Raw genomic sequence first — 13,070 nt, forward strand, 5'->3', positions numbered from 1 at the left:
TTTTCTCTATAAATTGTGTTACAAAAACTCACAACAATAGCTAAATTCCACCATGGAATCACTAATAAAGAGTATTTATGCAGTTTCTTTGAATGGATAAACTAGATTATAATCAGGCGTGGCCATTGTAAATTGTAGATTGGACGCCAACAATTTTCCAAAATGCCTAAAAGGAATGTCATCTTGTGGAGTGTAATGATTGTTGGATATGGAATGCATGGCAATAGGCCAATGAAACTAACAATGGAATCCAAATAATTCCATTAATGTGTCTAGAATGGGCAAGCCATAATGAAAAGAAACAATAGTCACTCAAAATTTCAATAAACCATCTTAAGAAAAAACCAAAATCTTACCTTCGGAATCGGGAAATGGAAATTCGTGCAGGCAGGAAAATTAAAGGCTGATATGCCAACACTACAAATAAGAACAGGGAAATTATTGTTATTACCCATTGGCAAGTACATCAAGGCTTGTAATTAACACTCTGATAACTACATTACCATCCTATGTGACGTAAAGGCAACGAAGCTGCAAATGCGTGTTGTGAAAGCCAAACCAAAACGGGAGAATGAAAATTTTGCATAGCTTTGAAGTCCTAGGAAATTTTATAATTTGGAATCATAGGAGCTCATGGGTAGCAAAAGAAATGTTGTGGATTTTTATGTTTTTTCAAAAGGCCCAAAAGATAATGATAATGGAAACTTGTGTGGTCGTTATAAAATCTAGATTTTATAATAATTATATTTATAGATAATTATTTATTAAAAATCTACACAATTATATTTACACATAAAATTATTGATTGCTTAAACAAATTTATAAATCTGATAATAATAAACCAAATCCATTCGAGAGGCGAATGGAGTTCGTGAACTAGGGCGGCGAACCTAGGGTTTGCTCGGCTCTGGCTGCCGCCTGAGCCCGTGGCGGCGGAGCTACCAGCGGGGGGGTTCTGGCCGACCTTCCTCTCACCTTCGCCTGATTTCTGTGCGGAGGCTCGCTTCTGGTGCCTTTCTGCGGAGGAACTCGTGCATCTGGAAGCTCTGTGACCAGTTTTGTCGGCGGCGTGTTCTGGACTTCGGCTCCCCTCCTACGCTCGCGCGGTTTTCTTCCTCTGCGCGACTCGGGCCTTGGGCTGTGCGGCGGCGGCGTCCTCGGGTGCATCGGAGGCTCTCTACTCACCGTCAGACCTTCTGTCTTGCGGTTCAACAAGGGTTTTTGGATCTGCGTCTTGTTCTGCGCCGCAGGAGGGGCCAAGGGTTTTTTGGGCTTCTGAGCTTCTTCATGGGGGCGAGGTGGCTGCCCTAGTCGCCTCTGCCCCCGGAACCGACTCGCCTCAGCTCGTTCCGGGTCCTATTGGGCTCCTGTGCTGATGGCTGGGTACATTTTTGGTCCTCTGCTTGTCACCACAACAGCTATGGAGAGTGTTGAGGGATCTGAGATGTAGAGTCTGTCTCTGCATCGATTCGTGCCGCTCGTCTATGGCTGTTGCTGGTTTGAATATTTTCTGGCTTCTCTGGGTATGGGTGGCTCTCTTTCACTGGCTTCTGCGGATTTTGGTGGAGAGTTGAGGGGATGGAGGAGGTGACCTCCAATTTCGTGCCTCTCCCCACTGTCTATGGGCTGTTTATTGAACTACTTCTGCTTACACAGGAGCTTTCGTTTATTTACTGTTTTTATTAGCTTGTTTTAGCTTGTATGAGTAGGGTATCTCTCCTGTTGGGGTTTACATACTCTCTTTATGGCTGCCCTGTCTAAGGGCCTATCTGCTTATTCTTCTGGAGGCCCTGCTGAGGGCTGTATCTGCATACTTCCCAGAAGTATTGGTTATTGTAAGTGGGTTACACCACATTTCTGCATATGCTTCGGCATCTACAACATGTAATCTCTGTTATCTTCTTAATAGAAATTACGAACTCTATTTCCTCAGAAAAAAAAAAACCAAATCCATTCAATAATAAAAGTTAAAAAATCAGTGTAATGTGGAGAGTTGTTGCTTTTGTTTTTTAAATGGACTAATTTCCATGGTTAGTAAAAGCCCAAAAAGTAATGTCAACTCTTTTTGTTTTTTTAGAAAAGAAAATATTTATCATGGAAAAATCCATAAATAAGGAAAAGAAAAAATCTATAACTAATTTATGTTGGTGATTAGTGGTGATTTTTTTTTAAATAATTTTTAATTATGAAAAAATGATTTTAAACCACATAAAATCATCAATCAAAAATTAGAAATTCAAATTTTAAAAATTCAAAAAGTAATTTTCAATTTCTAAAAAAATAATTTTGATATTTAATTTTCCCAAAACTTTAATAATAGTTTCTAAAAATTTACAAATTAATTAAAAGTCAAATATCTTTGACTCAAACTGATTACAATATACTCTACATTCGGCATGTATAAAATAACTTAATGCCATGTGTTGTGTTGTTGAGATGGGTATTACATATCTCTTCCTTGCTAAGTTATAGAATGTGCTTGGGTTTTCTTAATGCAATAAAATTCATTGTGTTCTTCATTATATCTTGGGATGTTTAACTTGCACCTAATAAAACAATAAAGTTAAAATAGGTTTTCATTTGTACTTTGTAGATCTTTGTCCCCATTAATCTCTGTCTTAATAGATTAATTTTCTTATGGTGGCCTTGAGTGGTCACTCCCATTAGGTGCATGCTTTTTAGTTGCCTTTTAATGACATTTCTTAGGCTTGATAACATGTTATTTAATTTATGAAAAAATGTTATTGTTCATATTATTGTTAAATATTAATATTAAATATGTTGGTTTTGAGCATGGTTTAGCAAAAAGTTCGAAAAAGGTAAACAATTTTCAACATATTCATAAGGTAACAAGATAGTACCGATAGTATCTTCATCATTATTCGAATCAACTAAAATTCAAATGTATTATTACTATATTAAGACATCCCAACTAAATATAAAAAATAACACATGGCTAGCTAGCACCACGAAAATCATAGTCAAGATCATCCTCATGATCATTTCCATGATCATCATCCTGATAATCTCATCCACATCATCATCACCAGTGACATTTACATCCTTATCATCATCGTCTCTGATATCTGATGTAAGCTCAACATCGTCTATATCATCATCTTCGCGGTCATTACCTGAAGCGTTCTAGAAAAAAAAAATCAATATTACATGTTAGTACTAATTCCATAGCACAATGCATATTTTTGCTACAATGTTAACCATAAAATGAGGTAGGACATAATAACATTTAATAGTACTAAAAAATATAATGAAAATATGGTTTAAGATATATTGGAGATCCAACTAAAATTACACTTGTAATTCACATTAAGTAGTAGAAGCATTTTTTAATGCATATGAAGTTGGTACCCATTTGTTCTTCATATTCTATTGTGAATGTTTCTTATGATGTCCATGCACGATTGGTAAATTAAGAGTTACTAGAAGCTTTAGTTCAAATTACAATTGTAATTCACATACAATATGAATGTCACATGAAATATTGAGTTCTTTTTAATGCATGTACTTTTCTCTATGATATAATGGATCCTAATGTTCGTTCAAGAACAAATTCTCACAAATAATTACTTCATTTTATCCATTATCACACTAAATCCATTATTCTTAGTGGCGACAATGATTCCATTCAAATTGTTTTGAACTCCCTAAATTATAATGTAAAAGAGAAATAAAATCTTGATTTCAATTTAGCTTTAAATCCAATTGATTTTGAACTTCCTAAACCATATTTTTTTTTAAAATAGTTTGGTATTATTGTGAGTTTAGCACTAAATACAATGTATGTAGTGATGTAAGCTGGGGGCTTTCAATCAAACTAGGTTTAGGTGAAGTAAAAGTTAAGGTAAGGTGAGCATTCTACAAAAATTTCTTTGGAAGGAAAAATATCCCTTGTCTGCTAGTGGTAGTTAGGACTTAAAAACATGGAAACAGGGTTTGAAAGGTTCCAACAAGAATTACAATGCTCAAGTACATTACCTCTAGAGAGTGGGTTCATATTATATCTTAGATTACTGTGGTCTAGCTGAAAGTTGGGTAAGATGGAATTTTTAGAATTGTAATATGAACAAGAATGTTAAAAAAAATGATTTCTAGAACTATTGGGTTTGTAGCTTTGCCAAAAGAGTGTGAAATAACACTTAGCTCCATTTTATGAAATAGCTCGAGCGAGTGGAATGAATGGTGGGAAACACTTACTAGGGAAAGGAAGATTTTTGGTCTGTCCTTGTTTTTATTATTATTTTTGCTTTTTAGAAAGCAGGGAAGTATTTAAAATATATATATTTGCTTATGTTTTAGTTTTTATTTTAATATATATTTAAGTTTAGTATCTATTTATTTTCTAAAAAAATATATTTAGTTTTTGGTATTTTTTATAACAAAAAATATATTTTGTTTTTATAAAAATGGATTTTTAATGTTCCATTCATGCTAGTTTGTGATTTTATGATAAAAGTTTAAATTATATTAAATGAGTGTAATATGGAGTGCTTAGTACCTACCTCTTATGCAAAAAGTAATTAATAATTTTAAATATAAGTGTTTAATTAAACTTTCACAATGTATACAAATTGAAAAATAATAAATTTGTTGCAATCCCTATAACTTAATAGTAAATAAAATGTATAATTTAATATCTTCAAAATTAATTGACAACATTAGAATTAACTTTATATATATATATATATATATATATATATATATAATGAGCTACATTATAAAGATGTGCAAAACATACTTTTACACATTTATTTGTTTCAACAATGCAAACATAAATAACAAAAGTTATCAAGTTGTGCAAAAGATTAATTTTAAAGTTTTAACTGCCCATCTTTTTGCATTGTACTATGGGAGAAAACATAAAAGTTGTCTACAACCATTTTATAAAATGTATGAGAAACTAATATTTATATCACAAATATAACAAGTCCAAATAAAAAAATAAAAAATAAAAAGAATTTGTAGAGTACACAATCCACAAGTTTTGCTCAGTTTTGAATTGCATTTAGTGTGGTTCAATTGAATTGCATTTAGAGTACCCACTTTTAAACATCATGGTTGAAGCTTTAGTGCGGTTCAACTTTTTGCAACTCTCGTTGGATGTGACAGAACCTACAAGTTACTTTGAGTGCATGGAGACTTCACATATGATACTTAAATTCAGTTGAACAGTATTCAAGTAATATTGACATTAGACATATGTACCATATCCTTGTTTCTTTCTTGGTCTTCCCATCAACCTGTTATATTGGCTCTATCCTAAGATAAATTAATTGCAACAAACATTTTTCAAATAGTTGAATTAATGGTTTGTCTATATGCTACTGAGCATGTTAGCCATCTCATCAATATAATGAATCCAAGTCAAATTATGGTACATAAAGACATGATTTCTTTTCTCTATAAAATGTGTTACAAAAACTCACAACAATAGCTAAAATCCACCATGGAATCACTAACAAAGAGTATTTATGCGGTTTCTTTGAATGGCTAAAGTAGATTATAATCAGGCATGGCCATTGTAAATTGCAGATTGGATGCAAACAATTTTCCAAAATGCCTAAAAGGAATGTCATCTTGTGGACTGTAATGATTGTTGGATATGGAATGCATGGCAACAGGCCAATGAAACTAACAATGGAATCCAAATAATCCCATTAATGCATCCGGAATGGGCAAGCCATAATGAAAAGAAACAATAATCACTCAAAATTCCAATAAACCACCTTAAGAAAAAACCAAAATCTTACATTCAGAATCGGGAAATGGAAATTCGTGCAGGTAGGAAAATTGAAGGCTGATATGCCAACACTGCAAATAAGAATAGGGAAATTATTGTTATTACCCATTGGCAAGTACATCAAGGCTTGTAATTAACACTCTGATAACTACATTACCATCCTTTGTGACGTAAAGGTGACGAAGCTGCAAATGCGTGTTGTGAAATCCAAACCAAAACGAGAGAATGAAAATTTTGCATAGCTTTGAAGTCCTAGGAAATTGTATAATTTTGAAACATAGGAGCTCATGGGTAGCAAAAGAAACGTTGTTGATTTTTATGTTTTTGCAAAAGGCCCAAAAGATAATGATAATGGAAACTTGTGCAGTGGTTATAAAATCTATATTTTATAATAATTATATTTATAGATAATTATTTATTAAAAATCTACACAATTATATTTACACATAAAATTATTGATTGCTTAAACAAATTTATAAATCTAATAATAATAAACCAAATCCATTCAATAATAAAAATAAAAAAAATCAGTGTAAATGGAGAGTAGTTGCTTTTGTTTTTTAGATGGACTAATTTCCATGGTTAGTAAAAGCCCAAAAAGTAATGCCAACTCTTTTTGTTTTTTTAGAAAAGAAAATATTTATTATGGAAAAATCTATAAATAAGGAAAAGAAAAAATCTATAACTAATTTATGTTAGTGATTAGAGGTGATTTTTTTTAAATAATTTTTAATTCTGAAAAATTGATTTTAAACCACATAAAATCATCAATCAAAAATTAGAAATTCAAATTTTAAAAATTCAAAAATAATTTTCAATTTCTAAAAAAATGATTTTGATATTTAATTTTCCCAAAACTTTAATAAACATTAATAATAGTTTCTAAAAATTTACAAATTAATTAAAAGTCAATTATCTTTGACTCAAACTGATTACAATATAATCTACATTCGGCAGGTATAAAAATAACTTAATGCCATGTGCTATGTCGCTGAGATGGGTATTACATATCTCTTCCTTGCTAAGTTATAGAATGTGCTTGGGTTTTCTTAATGCAATAATATTCATTATGTTCTTCATTATATCTTGGGATGTTCAACTTGCACCTAATAAAACAATAAAAATAAAATAGGTTTTCATTTGTACTTTGTAGATCTTTGTCCCCATTAATCTCTGTATTAATAGATTAATTTTCTTATGGTGGCCTTGAGTGGTCACTCCCATTGGTTGCATGCTTTTTAGTTGCCTTTTAATGACATTTCTTAGGCTTGATAACATGGTATTTAATTTATGAAAAAATGTTATTGTCCATATTATTGTTAAATATTAATATTAAATATGTTGGTTTTGAGCATGGTTTAGCAAAAAGTTCAAAAAAGGTAAACAATTTTCAACATATTCATAAGGTAACAAGATAGTACCGATAGTATCTTCATCATTATTCAAATCAACTAAAATTCAAATGTATGATTACCATATTAAGACATCCCAACTAAATATAAAAAATAACGCATGGCAAGCTAGCACCACGAAAATCATAGTCAAGATCATCCTCATGATCATTTCCATGATCATCGTCCTGATAATCTCATCCACATCATCATCACCTCATCCACATCATCATCACCAGTGACATTTATATCCTCATCATCCTCGTCTTTGATATTTGATGTAAGCTCAACATCGTCTGGATCATCATCTTCGCGGTCATTACCTGTAGCGTTCTAGAAAAAAAATCAATATTACATGTTAGTACTAATTCCATAACACAATGCATATTTTTGTTACAACTTTGACCATAAAATGAGGTAGGACATAATAACATTTAATAGTACTACAAAATAAAATGAAAATATGGTTTAAGATATATTGGAGATCCAACTAAGATTATTCTTGTAATTCACATTAAGTAATAGAAGCATTTTTAATGCATATGAAGTAGGTACCCATTTGCTCTTCATATTCTATTGTGAATGTTTCTTATGATGTCCATGCACAATTGGTAAATTAAGAGTTACTAGAAGCTTTAGTTCAAATTACAATTGTAATTCACATACAATATGAATGTCACATGAAATATTGAGTTCTTTTTAATGCATGTACTTTTCTCTATGATATAATGGATCGTAATGTTTGTTCAAGAACAAATGCTCACAAATAATTACTTCATTTTATCCATTACCACACTAAATCCATTATACTTAGTGACGACAATGATTCCATTCAAATTGTTTTGAACTCCCTAAATTATAATGTAAAAGAGAAATAAAATCTTGATTTCAATTTAGCTCTAAATCCAATTGATTTTGAACTTCCTAAACCATAATTTTTTTTTTAAATAGTTTGATATTATAATGAGTTTAGCACTAAATACAGTGTATGTAGTGATGTAAGCAGGGGGCTTTCAATCAAACTAGGTTTAGGTGAAGTGAAAGTTAAGGTAAGGTGGGCATTCTACAAAACTTTCTTTGGAAGAAAAAATATCCCTTGTCTGCTAGTGGTAGTTAGGACTTAAAAACATGGAAACGGAGTTTGAAAGGTGCCAACGAGAATTACAAATGCTCAAGTTCATTACCTGTAGAGAGTGGGTTCATATTATATCTTTGATCATTGTGGTCTAGCTGAAAATCGGGTAAGATGGAACTTTTAGAACTGTAATATGAACAAGAATGTTAAAAAAAAATGATTTCTAGAGCTATTGGATTTGTAGCTTTGCCAAAAGAGTGTGAAATAACACTTAGCTCTATTTTATGAAATAGCTCGAGTGAGTGGAATGAATGGTGGGAAACACTTACTAGGGAAAGGAAGATTTTTGGTCTGTCCTTATTTCTATTATTATTTTTGCTTTTTAGAATGGAGTGAAGTGTTTAATATATATATATATATAATTAAAAAAATCATTATTTGCTTATGTTTTAGTTTTTATTTTAATATATATTTAGGTTTAGTACCTATTTATTTTCTAAAAAAAATTATTTAATTTTTGGTATTTTTTTATAACAAAAAATATATTTCGTTTTTATAAAAATGGATTTTTAATGTTTCATTCATGCTAGTTTGTGATTTTATGATAAAAGTTAAAATTATATATAAACAAGTGTAATATGGAGTGCTTAGTACCTACCTCTTATGCAAAAAGTAATTAATAATTTTAAATATAAATGTTTAATTAAATATCTACAATGTATACAAATTGAAAAATAATAAATTTGTTGCAATCCCTATAACTTAATAGTAAATCAAATGTATAATTTAATATCTTCAAAATTAATTGACAACATTAAAATTAACTATATATATATATATATATATATATATATATATATATATAATGAGCTACATTATAAAGATGTGCAAAACATACTTTTACAAATTTAATTGTTTCAACAATGCAAACATAAATAACAAAAGTTATCAAGTTGTGCAAAAGATTAATTTTGAAGTTTTAACTGCCCATCTTTTTGCCTTGTACTTGGGAGAAAACATAAAAGTTGTCTGCAACCATTTTATAAAATGTATGAGAAACTAATCTTTATATCACAAATATAACAAGTCCAAATAAAAAAAGAAATTGTAGAGTACACAATCCACAAGTTTTGCTCAATTTTGAATTGCATTTAGTGTGGTTCAATTGAATTGCATCTAGAGTACCCACTTTTGAACATCACGGTTGAAGCTTTAGTGTGGTTCAACTTGTTGGAACTCTGGTTGGATGTGACAAAACCTACAAGTTACTTTGAGTGCATGGAGACTTCACATATGATACTTAAATTCAGTTGAACAGTATTCAAGTAATATTGACATTAGACATATGTACCATATCCTTATTTCTTTCTTAGTCTTCCCATCAATCTGTCATATTGGCTCTATCCTAAGATAAATTAATTGCAACAAACATTTTTCAAATAGTTGAATCGATGGTTCGTCTATATGCTACTGATCATGTTAGCCATTTCATCAATATAATGAATCCAAGTCAAAATATGGTACACAAAGACATGATTTCTTCTCTATAAAATGTGTTACAAAAACTCACAGCAATAGCTAAAATCCATCATGGAATCACTAATAAAGAGTATTTATGCAGTTGCTTTGAATGCTAAACTAGATTATAATCAGGCGTGGCCATGGTAAATCGTTGATTGGACGTCAACAATTTGGCAAAATGCCTAAAAGGAATGTCATCTTGTGGAGTGTAATGATTGTTGGATATGGAATGCATGGCAACAGGCCAATGAAACCAACAATGGAATCCAAATAATTCCATTAATGCGTTCGGAATGGGCAAGGCATAATGAAAAGAAACAATAGTACTCAAATTTCCAATAAACCACCTTAAGAAAAACAAAAATCTTACCTTCACAATCAGGAAATGGATATTCGTGCAAGCAGGAAAATTGAAGGCTGATATGCCAACACTACAAATAAGAATAGGGAAATTATTGTTATTACCCATTGGAAAGTACATTAGGGCTTGTAATTAACACTTTGTTAACTACGTAAAGGCGACGAAGCTACAAATGCCTGTTGTGAAATCCAAACCAAAATGAGGGAATGAAAATTTTGCATAGCTTTGAAGTCCTAGGAAATTGTATAATTTGGAAACTTAGGAGCTCATGGGTAGCAAAAGAAACATTGTTGATTTTATGATTTTTCAAAAGGCCCAAATATAATGATAATGGAAACTTGTGTGGGTGTCGTTATAATAATAATTATATTTATAGATAATTATTTATTAAAAATCTACACAATTATATTTACACATAAAATTATTGATTGCTTAAACAAATTTATAAATCTAATAATAATAAAACCAAATCCATTCACTAATAAATATCAAAAAATAAGTGTAATATGGAGAGTTGTTGCTTTTGTTTTTTAAATGGACTTGTTACCATGGTTAGTAAAAGCCCAAAAATTAATGTCAACTCTTTTTGTTTTTTTAGAAAAGAAAATATTTATTATTGAAAGTCCATAAATAAGGAAAAGAAAAGATCTATAACTAGTTTATGTTGGTGATTAGAGGTAATTCTTTTTTTAAATAATTTTTAATTCTGAAATTTTGATTTTAAATCACATAAATCATCAATCAAAAATTAGAAATTCAAATTTTAAAAATTCAAAAAGTAAATTTCAATTTCTAAAAAAATGATTTTGATATTTAATTTTCCCAAAACTTTAATAAACTTTAAAAATAGTTTCTAAAAGTTTACAAACTAATTAAAAGTCAAATATTTTATACTCAAACTGATTACAATATACTCTACATTCGGCAGGTATAAAAATAACTTAATGCCATGTGTTGTGTCACTGAGATGGGTATTATATATCTATTCCTTGCTAAGTTATAGAATGTGCTTGGGTTTTCTTAATGCAATAAAATTCATTATGTTCTTCATTATATCTTGGGATGTTCAACTTGCACCTAATAAAACAATAAAGTTAAAATAGGTTTTCATTTTGTCCTTTGTAGATCTTTGTCCCCATTAATCTCAGTCTTAATAGATTAATTTTCTTGTGGTGGCCTTGAGTGGTCACTCCCATTAGTTGCATGCTTTTTAGTTGCCTTTTAAAGACATTTCTTAGGCTTGATAACATGTTATTTAATTTATGAAAAAATGATATTGTCCATATTATTGTTAAATATTAATATTAATATTAAATATGTTGGTTTTGAGCATGGTTTAGCAAAAAGTTCGAAAAAGGTTTATAGATTATCTTTTATAATGCAATGATTCATTGCTTGATAAAAAATTTATGGATTTTTTTTTTAATGATTCATTTCTTGATGAAATTGTTATGGATATTTACTTTTAGTATATCAACTTGTATGTGATAAAGTCAAAATTCACCTCTTTTGAGATTTTCATTGGTCAATTTCCCTTAAGGCCATCAAGTTCACCATTTAGTCATGGGTTAAGGAATTATAGGAGTCACGAAGTGGCATTGTCCAGCACATAAATCTTGAAACGTGTTTTCCTTTTATTCACGTTGTACTTCCTTTGTGTGTAAATTCTCCATGAAAATAGGAAAGGAAAACAAAGACTCCTAAAAGGAAAATGGTACGCAAAGCACCCATCAATAATATTGATACAAGAAACAAAAGTATTAAGTGAGGTTCTAACTCATATAATTAGCAAATTGGGGAGGAATTTCCAAGTAGTGGTAACTCATGCTTAGAGATACTTGGGTGGAATGGCTATTATTTGGAATGATTGGAACATCAAGGTTACCAATATGTTTACCTCTTTTCGCATTATGATAATACAATTTTAGTTAATTAATATCGATGACTACTACCATGTATCCAATGTCTATGACTCCAATATCGCAAATGGAAAACCTCTTTTTCTCAATTCTATTGCCAACACAAGTAATTTATACTCCCCATCTCCATGGATTATTGGGAGTGACTTCAATATTATCAAGTCTCTCGAGGAAAAGAAAGGACGAATCACAATGTTTACCAAGAGATTTTGTAAGCTATACCATCAAATCCCTAAAGTAGTCTCCATTAAAGTGCTCAAGCAATGAGTCTCCAACCCACACATGTGGATCAATGAGATATAATACATGTGTGTGTGGTGACTAACTTAATACATTGTTCTAATAACTCCACAAACTTAAGTATTTCACTCCATCATATAAATTGACCATAGTGTGACATAAGTAAACCAAGAGTTGATGTTGATTGTCTGTATGGTGTGTTTCTGTTGTTTCCACTTCCTTAACGTGACTTAGGAGGACGAATCATATCATAGTGGCCTCTCGTCGCATGTTTACCCCGGTTTGTCGGTTGCTTGGGTAGATGTGGGAGGAGGGTGTTACAAAGTGGTAACAGAGTGTGGTTCACGCCTCAGACTGGATGGGTTGTGTGTGGGTCATGCATGCATGTCAGTTGCATGTGTGTCTCTTACACTTGCATTCGATGTGCTTCTTGCATTTGCATAATGTTGATCATGGTTTTAGTGATGTTTCCATGTGGAAGTTGATGTTTTTATTGTGGAATGCATCGTCGTGAGTGTATGACTGGTTACATGTTGTTATATTTCGTTTACATGTATTATTTTGTACGCTTGGTTACATTCTCATATGTTTGGTTACATTCTTGCATGTTTGGTTACATGTATCATTCTTATAGGTTTGGTTACAACTATTCTTCGTTTATGCTTGATTACATGTGTTTATGCATGTGTGTGATCGATTACATATTGTTTATGCATGTTAATGTTTGCATGTGGTCAAGTGTACAGTGATGTAATGGTTGTTTTCATGCATGAGGTCATAGTATGCGTTGTTGATAAGGTCATGC

This window comes from Pinus tabuliformis, chromosome 5_2 (assembly GCF_031772625.1).
Source record: "Pinus tabuliformis cultivar Carrire ecotype Pingquan chromosome 5_2, CPIR1, whole genome shotgun sequence".
In the NCBI taxonomy this organism is placed as follows: domain Eukaryota; kingdom Viridiplantae; phylum Streptophyta; class Pinopsida; order Pinales; family Pinaceae; genus Pinus; species Pinus tabuliformis.